Source organism: Capra hircus, chromosome 4, assembly GCF_001704415.2.
Source record: "Capra hircus breed San Clemente chromosome 4, ASM170441v1, whole genome shotgun sequence".
NCBI lineage: Eukaryota > Metazoa > Chordata > Mammalia > Artiodactyla > Bovidae > Capra > Capra hircus.
The window spans coordinates 73,148,673-73,159,603 of record NC_030811.1 but is presented as its reverse complement, the minus strand read 5'-3'; positions in this window follow the sequence as shown (position 1 = coordinate 73,159,603).

The window sequence follows — 10,931 nt, the reverse complement described above, 5'->3', positions numbered from 1 at the left end:
CTGCCAAGCCCTCAGCCACTCCAGTCACCCCCAGCAATGCACCCTAGGGGATTCAGGATGGAGAAGCACAGGATACTGGCCCTGGATAGCTAAGGTGCATATCAAAAGAACGATTTCAATGACCTCAGGCTCTTGGATCTTCCATAGGCAGAAAGGCACTAAATTCATTAACATGAGTTACCTGATTTTCTTTAATAGTCAGCTTTTCAAGTCTAAGTTACCTGATCTTTATTGCAAAACTCCTATTGATGCTTTTGAACTGTGGTGTTGGAGAAGACTCTTGAGAGTCCCTTGGACTGCAAGATCAAACTAGTCAATTCTAAAGGAAATCAGTCCTGAAGGAAGGACTGATGCTGAAGCTGAAACTCCAACACTTTGGCCACCTGATGCAAAGAGCTTATTCATTGGAAAAGACCCTGATGCTGGGAAAGATTGAGGGCAGGAGGAGAAGGGGATGACAGAGGATGTGATGGTTGGCTGGCATCACCAACTCGACGGATATGTTTGAGCAAGCTCTGGGAGTTGGTGATGGACAGGGAAGCCTGACATGCTGTAGTCCATGGGGTCGCAAAGAGTCAGACACGACTGAGTGACTGAACTGACTGAACTATACATCTTGGCTCCTCCCTTACCTTTTGGGAGCAATCCCTTAGAGCTACCTGTCTGAGAGACTGCCTCCTGGGCTTGGAGTTCTCAGAAAGACTGCCAAATAACACAGTTCTCAACCTTTACATGTGCTTCTTTTTTTCCAGTTGATGAGGAAAGGCAGGAGAGGGCAAGGAGGAAGGGGTCAAGCCTCTGTCATGTTGTCAACCCTATCCCTTGTTCATACCTGAACCTTCTGCTCTGAGCTCTGCCCTCAGCACTAATGTGGTAAATTTACGGGAAACACAATTGAGCAGACATCCCGTTAACACTGCAGAGTAGGGTGCCGTTCCGCTCCAGCTCCATGCATGAAGCTCAAACTCCGCCAGGATTCTTGCCCCAGAGACTCCTGGTGGTCGGTGGTTGGCAGCCACTGGGACCTTGTAAGAACCTTGTGTATGTTCTTCCAACCTCTTGGGAAATAACCTTTGTGGGGAATAGAAAGTAAGAGTATTTCAAGTTCCCTTCCTGAGCCTCTTAGGCAATATGAGAAGCTAAATACCAATTCTAGGGATGGGTGCTGGTTTGGCATTTCACCCACAAAGGGAAGGGGGCCCTGTCATGCCCACCCAACTGGGAACATGAAGGTCCTGCCTAGAAAAAGAGAAGGATCAACTTTGGGCAGCTCTGGGCCTGCAGCAGGCATCGTGTTCACAGTCAAGTACTAGGGTAGATGGAGTATAGCAGTGGGTTAAAGAGATCCTTTATCTTCCTGTCGATGACAAGCATGAGCTTTGGCCCAGGGCCCAAACTTCTTATCCTTGAAAAACACATTTTACAGATTGCTGGCAAAAACAGGCAACCCAGATTAAGCCGCCAGACCTAACTATTTTCGATCTTCCTCCTACTCTTCTTGAAAAAAAAAAAAAGAGAGATAAAGATTTTCTGCTTCTTCCCGGTCTCTCCCCCACCCCCAAAAGACAATGAGAACCACCAAAAAGAAGGCAGGGGCTCTGTTGGGGCTTTGCTCCCCTCCGGAAAGCCCACTTCAGGTCAGTTCAGTGAGGAGAAGAGTACTTTGCATTTCAGAAGGATTCTTTGGTTTCTAATAGGATTCTTTCAAATGGCAGATTCCTTAGGACATTTAAGGATTCATTTACAGATCATTAATTCACTCATCACAGAGGCTGAAGGGCAGAGAAACTCTGAGCTGACATTTTGGAGGTGCCACCTCAAAGGGTGATTCAGGCAGAAAGATCATGTACTTTGAAGTGATAATGTGAAATAATGGGGACAAGTATTTGTTTCATAGGGCATTTTAGGAAAACATTTATGGTGTAAATACACCGATGATGTAATTAAATTTCAATTAGGGGCAACCCTCAGTTGTCACTATAAAAATTTTCTCGAAACCATCACATAAATCAGATCATCATAAAACATGTTTCTGCCTGGTGGGTTATATTTTATATCATGAGATCAGGGTTATAAACTTGGAAGTTACATTCCTAATTAGGGATTTGACTTCAAACACATCAGATATGATTTGATGATTTCTGTCAGAAATTGCAAAAATAATTCTAAACTCTCCGTGGTCATTATCAATAGTAAAGTTGTGCCCCAAGTACTATAAAGGTACTCCATGCATCCCAATGGTCCCGTTGTTGCTCAGTCGCAAAGTCACGTCTGACTCAGCAATCCCATGGACTGCAGCCTCTGTCCTTCACTATCTCCCTGAGTTTGCTCAAACTCATGTCTATTGAGTGGATGATGCTGTTCAATCATCATGATGCTGCCTTTAATCTTTCCTAGCATCAGGGTCTTTTCCAATGAGTTAGCTCTTTGCATCAGGTAGCCAAAGTATTGGAGTTTTAATTTCAGCTCAGTCCTTCCAGTGAATATTCAGGGTTGATTTCCTTTGGGTTGACTGGTTTGATCTCCTTGTAAACCAAGGGACTCTCAAGAGTCTTCTCCAGCACCACAATTCAAAACTATCAATTCTTCGGCACTCAGCCATCTTTATGGTCCAACTCTCCCATCAGTACATGACTACTGGAAAAACCATAACTTTGCCTATACAGATCTTTGTTGGCAAGTAGTCCCTTGTAGCTGCCCCCCAAACTGCTGATCCCTTGACCACTGATTACTGATTGATTCCATGTCATTACACTAACGTGACGTGAAGTATTAGGTGCACAGATCTTAGGTACAGCTAGTTGGAATCACAGCAGGGACTTATATAGTGGGTTTTTTCCCTCCTAAGTTGGTCACTTTCCATGAATCAGTGTCCACCCCTTTAAGCATTGCCCTGTCAGGAGTGGACTTCATATTTGTTGGCATTTTCAAGGGATGCTGCTCTAAAAATACACATTCTAGCCTCCCAGATTCCTTTTTTGGGTTGCTCTTTCTAAATTTGTCTATCTGGATGGAAACTGAGGGCTATACAAAGTTCTCAAGAAAATTTTAATCATGACTCACACAGAAGTACAAAGTGGGTTACGATGTAAACATGACCCAAAACGCTGACACTTAAAATAAACATTGACTTTGCAATACTACAATTTGTTTTCTCTAGAATTTAAATGAGGCTTTTGAAACCAGATTTTTAAAATACACTAGACATGGTTCCTGAGGAGCCTTAGCTGACAACTTTTTTCTTTCCTAAAGTTCCTAGCTAAGGTTTTCCAAATTGTTCCCCTGACCTAAGAGCCGCTGGAAGTGGCACAAGTGGCTTGACAGTTTGTTGACAAGAACAGCAACACTTCACACTTCATTGGAAAGTCATAAAGCCATGTTTCAGGTCATTAACTGAGACTTTTAAGAGGAGTTGCTTGCTGCACTGGTATAGTGAGATTAAGGACAATTTCTTTTAAACTTTTCACAGCATTTAAAAAAGAAATTTCAAGTGCCCCAAATACAATTAATATAAAGTCTTGATTCATGACACACCCTCATCATTGTTCCTTGCATGGCTTTATTTTACATTGGTATTTGCTAATGAACACCTGCTGAAAACAACACCTAGCCAATAACTTCACCACCATCTTCTCTTGCCCTAAGGGCACCCTCTCTGTCCCTGACTTCTGCCTCACACATAGGTTACTGCTCACCTAAATTTGGTGTTTGTCATTCTTTTGCTTTTTAAAATGAGTTTTATCAATATGCATATATATCTAAATAGTATATAATCCTATTTGCTTGGTTAATAAAACGGGTGTCACATTATACTTTCTTTTCTGTAGCCTGTTCTTTCTATTCAACATTGTTTCTGAGACATTCATGTAGTTAGTAGAACTGTAGTTCATTATTTTCACCTCTGTTATAGTTCATTATGTGACTCTACCAAATTCTATCTTTATTTTCTCCTGCCAATAGATATTTGGGTTGTTTCCATTTCTTTTTCTAAAACAAACTTTTCTGCTATGAATAATCTTCTCTCTATATTACACAGGTGCCAATTTTTCTTTTGGGTATATACCTAGATATGGAATTACTGGGTCTTAAAGCATGAACAACTTTATAGATAAATGACAAATTATTTTCAAAAGTGGTTATCTTTACACTCTTACCAGCAACATGATCACATTGATTCATATAGCCTTCAAACTTGATGTGTCAGACTTCTTAACGTGTATCAATAGTTGTAAAACTGTATTTCTGTAAGGTTTTCATTTACATTTCTCAAATGTTTCTTAGCCCTATTTCCTTTTCTGTGAAACACCTGTTTGAATTTTCTGTGCAGTGTTCTATTAGTTTATTTTGTCTGTAGAAATATTTATTTATTCTGCATAGTAATTGTGTTGTAATAACTCCTCCCAAGTTGTAGCTTTTTTCTTGAAAGTATCTTTTCACGTTTTGATGGCTCATTTTAATGTCTGAATTTGTTATCTTTTATGATATCATACTTAGAAAGATATTCACTTGTATTTTCCTCTAAAAGTTAGAGTTTGCTTTAGATATTTAAGCTCTTAATACTTCTAGATTGAATTTTTGTATATGAAGTAAGGCCCCCTTTCAGTTTTTTGGTCCCATTTGTTTATCAGTGTTTCCTTTTCCCACTATTTCCAGTGTGACTTAAAACTTCAAATAAGCAAATTTAATTCTGGACTCTATATTTTATCCCTTGGACAGTTTGCTGGTATCGTCCTCAACCAATACCATACTTTTTAAATTATTCTAACTTTATAATAAACCACCATCTGCAAAGATAGGCCCCTCTCCTTATTTTCCTTCTTCAGTTATATCTGGGTTATCCTTGCTCTGTCTCATAAAAAAATTTTATGATTTTTATGTATAAATTTTTCACGTTAGATTTTTTCCCTTTGAACTTCATAGTTTTATGGTATTGTAAATCAATATTAATATTTAAAAATGCTTTCTGTTTGTGTCTGGTGTGTAGAAATTGTATTTTTTGTGTTCATCATATTGAAGTCTTTTATGTCTAATCATTTATTTTTAGACTTTTTTGGGGGATTTCTATATAGACAATCATATTATCTGCATAGTGACAGTTTTATTTCTTCCTTTTCAAACACTATGTGTTTCAAATTATTTTTCTTGAGTTAGTGTGCTGTGTAGGGTCTCTATAGAGTGCTGAAATGAAATTTTTTCTGATTTTCAAAAGAAAACTTGTTTTCCTACTGAGCAGTTTTGCTGTAGTGGTTTTATTTAAGATTGGATTCTAATGAAATGTTTGCAGTCACGCATTTTTTTTTAAAGTATATTATTTACTTGGCTACCAGGTCTCAGTTGCAGCCTGTGTGATCTATTTCCCCAACCAGGGACTGAACCCAGCTCCCCTGCACTGGGAGCAGAGTCCTAGGCACTGGACCACCATGGAAGTTCCCGCCCCCTCCCCCCTTTTTTAGAAGCATTTTATCACACAACATTCTGTTTTCAATCAGTTGGCCAGAACTTAACCATCAAGGTACATATAGCTGCAAGAGAGCTGGGAAATAGTCTTTTAGCTGGTGGCAAAGGGCAAATGGCATTCTGTTCATTTGAGATAGAAAGTTAGAGTGGCTACTGGTTGGTAATGAGGAGGCTCTACCATATATTGGGGATGTTGCCCAGAAATGAAGATGAGCAATTAGGCTAGTTATCACAAATGTTTTAAGCCCTTCTGTGAAATTATAAAAACAAATAAGACTTCAAAAAAGCTGCAAATTACTTCCTTAACCCATAATTCAACCTCATGTACTTGCTGATCTCAAGAGTGCCATTCTGGGCCAAATCCAAGACTTCCCTATTGTCAGGGAGGGAAGAGTAGAACCGCATCACTGATCATTTAAGATGCTCAAAGTGGAATTAGCAGGACCAGAAATATGAAAATGTTCATGGCAGAATGTAAATTCAAGGTCCTAACTGGTTGTAATCACTGGTACCATTTGTTACACCTGCATTTTATATAAATGACTCGAGTGAAAAAACATTTCACCTTTTGCAATTTCAAGACTCTACGTGTATATCGTGAAATAGCCCAGAATATGGGCTCAACTGCAGGAACAGTATATCCATCATGCTTGTATCCCTGCATCTAGCAGAGTGCTCAGCATTTAGCCAATCAATATTTATTGGATAAACTGTTTTCCAGGAACGTTATTAGCCATTTTGTGTTTCTCCTTTAAATGTTGGGCATTTAATTTTTTAAATCAATTTGAAATTTATTTAGGGGAGTAATGTTGAGAATCTAGCTTGCTTTCCCCCTGAATGTCCAATTTTCTCAATACCAGTTATTGAATGATGCTTTTATAATCCATTGACTTCTGACACTTCCTTTTATTCTAAGTCACTATTTATAAGATGGTGTATTTCCGGGCTGGGTATTATACTGATGTGTCAGTAATGAACTGCTATCATGTTTGTAGTAATCTGTTATAGAAGGCTCAGGAAATGCATACACATGGTGAAGAATGGGAGAGCTGCCCAGGAAAGGTTCCCAAGGATACCTAGTAAAATTTCAGACATTTAAGAGTAAGATCTGGCTTTCCTTGTGGCTCAGTTGGTAAAGAATCCACCTGCAATCCAGGAGACCCTGGTTCTATTCCTGGGTTGGGAAGATCTGCTGTAGAAGGGTTGGCTACTCACTCCAGTATAATTGGGTTTCCCCTGTGGCTTAGTTGATACAGAACCCGCCTACAATGCAGGAGACCTGGGTTCATTCCCTGGATTGGGAAGATCCCCTGGAGAAGCGAAAGGCAACCCACTCCAGTATTCTAGCAGAGAATTCCATGGACTATATAGCCCACGGGGTCGCAGAGTCAGACACGACTGGGCGACTTGCACTTTCAAGAGTAAGATCAATCTGCAGAGTTGAGTGATTTTGTCAAGCAATATGTTCAGTCTTAAAGTAGGAATAGAGAAAGCTGAGAACGATCTGCGGTTGGGCTTCTGCAAGGCAAGGAAGTTGAGAATGCTGGCATAAGAGGAGTAGCCAGTCAGGGAAGAAAGTAAAACCAGAAGACATGACCAGAACGTGAGGAGACTGACCAGCAGTTCTGATAAGGTCAGAGAACAGATGCAGTGAAATTATTAAAATGAGGGTAAGAAAGATTTCAGACAAGGAGCAATTAGGGTAAAGAGGTCTAGCATGTGGTTATGGAGCTAAGAGAATGAAGTGTAATGGAGACAAGGAAAACCAAAGCATCCTCCAGGACCTTGAGAATGACGCTGTGATGAAGGCCCTATTTATTTATCTGAGATCTCTACTATAGTCACACAGCTCCCTTTTCAGTTCTGATGACAGACCAACACATGCTGTAAAAAGACTGCGCTCAGTCGCTCAGTCATGCCCGACTCTTTGGGACCCCATGGACTGTAGCCCATCAGGCTCTTTCGATCCCTGGGATTTCCCAGGCAAGAATACTGGAGTGGGTTGCCACTTTCTTCTCCAGGGGGTCTTCTCAACCCAGGGACTAACCCTGAAGCTCTTGCATTGTCAGGCGGGTTCTTTACCACTGAGCCACCAGGGAAGCCCACATTAGCCATCACAGAATTGCAAATTAGGATCACAAAGATATACACACATATTAGAATGACCAAAATTAAAAAGACCGACCATACCAAGTGTTGATGAAGACGTGAACTAACTGAACTATCATACACTATTGGTGAGAATTTAAAATGGCACCACCACCTTGGTGGTTTCTTAGAAAATTAAATGTTTCTACCACATGATTCTGCTATCCCACCCACAATGACCTATGTACCCAAGAGAAACATATTCATACAAAGACTTTTATATAAATGTTTGTAGCGACTTTATTTGTATTAGCCACAAACTGGCAACAGCCCAAGTATCTACCAGCAGGTGAAGGTATAAAACGTACGTGGCATATCCACACACTGTGTGTAATAGCTATAAAAAGGAATGAGCTGTTGATATATGCAACGTAGATCTGAAAATAATTATGCTGAGTGAAAGAAGTCCAACAAGAAGAATATGTATTCTATGGCTCTATTTACATACAACTTAAAAAAATGTAAACTAGTAGAAACAAAGGTCATTAGCTGCTGGGGAATAGATAGGTAAGAGAGCTCATCATGGAGAATGAGACCACTGGTTACGATTCCGTGCTTCCACTGCAAGGGGTGTGGGGTCGATCCCTGGTCAAGGAACTAGATTCTATATGCTGTGTGGCACAGCAAAAAAACTGAACAGCTAAATTTTTCAAATTTGACTAGCAAGTAAGGCTTCACTTGTAATTACTGTTCTCATACAAGTAAAATCCAAATTCTAACAGTAGGAAATAGACTCTGTATGACAATATTGTAAATTATATAACAGTATTAATCACTTTAATTTTAACTGGTAACTATTTTCCATTTATTTGTCTGTTCCACAATGTAAGAACTATTAATATTGACCAAATTTTACATATCACTCAAATGACCAATATACAAAGTGGTGTAAATCTGTGGTTTACTATACTGAAGCAAAATGGCAGCTACTGTAATTTCAAATAAGCATATTTTCTAATTTTCATAGACTCCAATGACAAGTATAATGTAACTATAATTAAAGATAATATTTACTCTAATTTCCAAACATAATGAAAAAACAAAACTATCACTTTGCAGATGATATAATTATCTATATAAAAAGTAGAGGAACCTACAAATTATTAAAATTACTAAGAGGTTTAGAGGTGAGGGGTAAAAGAACTTGCCTGTCAATGCAGGGGATGCAAGAGACATAGGTTCAATCCCTGGGTGGGGAAGATCCCTGGAGCAGGAAATGGCAACCTGATCCAGGATTTTTGCCAGGAAAATTCCATGGACAGAGGAGCCTGGCAGAGGAGTCCATTGGATCACAGGAGTTGGACAAGACTTAGCAACTGAGCATACACATAGACACACACATACACATGGTTTAGAAAGACTGCCTTGTAGAAAAACGAATAAAGTCAATAAATAATAGAGAAATCCTGTACACCAGCAATAAAAATTACAATTTAGAACATAAGTGTTACTATGTATAATAGTAACCAGGGCTACAAGATACAAATGTCAATCTAAATCTTTATGCAGAAAATTATAACTTTATTGAAGGACATAAAGGGAGACATACATCATGTTCATAAATATATTTTATATATAAATTCAAAGCAATTCTTTTCAACTGAAACCCCAAAGGTTTTTAGGAACCTGACCAGCTCATCCTAAAATTTATATGAAAGGGTACAGGGCTCAAGACAGCCAAGATCACTGTGAATAACACTGACGGTGCTTTGGCACTCGTCCTCTCAGATGGCAATTCTTTCTGTAAAGTTACATAATTAAAGGGTGATAGGGCTGACATGGATTGGTATAGAATGTAAAGAACTACAATAACACAGCAATGACATACAACAGAGGGAACAAAAGATGAACTTTTAAATAAATATCATGAAAACTGAGAGTATTTAAAAAATTAAAATTTAGATCCCTACCTTATACTATATACAAAAGTATACTCCCAATGGTTTAAAGACCTAAAAGTGAAAAACAAAACTAACATATTCTGAAGAAAAGAGGGGTGAATATCTTTATGATAGTGAGAAGGACTTTTTAAGACACAAAAAGCACAAACCATGAAGACAGTTAAGTCAATATTCAGACAAACTTTTGTATGACAAATCACAAAGTGAAAATACAAGCTATGGAGAGGAAGAAGACAGCTGCAATCTACATAAATGTCAAAGGATTGGTATCCAGAATAAAGAGCACCTCACATCAATAGGAAAAAGACAAAACAGAAAAACTGGCAAAGGATATGAACAGGCGATACAGAGCAGGGCAAACCTAAGTGACCAATAAGCACAGGGAAGGACAGCCAACCTTGATCGCAGTCTGAGAAATACAAACTCAAAACTACCGGACACTATCGCAAACCCATTAGAATGGCGACAGTCCAACATCATCAAGCATCAAGCAAGGGCAAGAATACAGGCAACAGGGACTCTTACATATTGTTAGTGGGAGACTAAACTGACACCATACTCGCACCTTATTGAACAATTTTTTTACTACCTAAGTTACAACTGAAAATCTGAATAGTTCACATGCCAACTATTCTACTTCTAGTGGTATATCCTAGAGAAGCCTTCACATATTTTGCAAAAATATTTCAGTGCTATCTGTAATAGTGAAAATAAAAATCTACTTCACAAGGAAAAGGCTGTCTGTCTCTATAATGCTTTATTTCCTTAAAAAGACAAAACCAAATCTGACATAAATAAAACAAAATGTTAATATTTGTTTTCCGTAGTGGCGGAAATTTGGTTCTATACTATTTCTTATGCTTATCTTAAAAAGTGTTAGTCGCTCAGGTATGTCCGACTCTTTGCAACCCCATGGAACTTAGCCAGCCAGGCTCCTCTGTTCACAGTATTTTCCAGGCAAGTATACTGGAGTGGGTTGCCATTCCCTTCTCCAGGGGAGCTTCCTGACCCAACCTAGGGATCGAACCCAGGTCTCTGGTGCTGCAGGCAGATTCTTTACCGTCTGAGCCACCAGGAAAGCCCATACTTATCTTAAATGTTACATGATGTCTGAGCCACCAGGAAAGCCCATACTTATCTTAAATGTTACATGATTTTAAATTTTTTAATTAAACATGAAACAAAGTATAAAGCAAGCAACTGACCTTAACATTTATAGCACATCTTTATTCAAGTGACTTCAATTCACAAAAACATTGGTAATAATGCTATTTATAAAAAATTCTTTGCAACCTCTGTCCTGGAAATTATCCTAAAAATCTTAACCCTGTAACACTGACTCAAAATCAGAGAGTGAAAGGCAACAGAATGGACTTTTTCCTAGATCTATGATCTCATTATTTATTAACATTTAATGCCATTAAC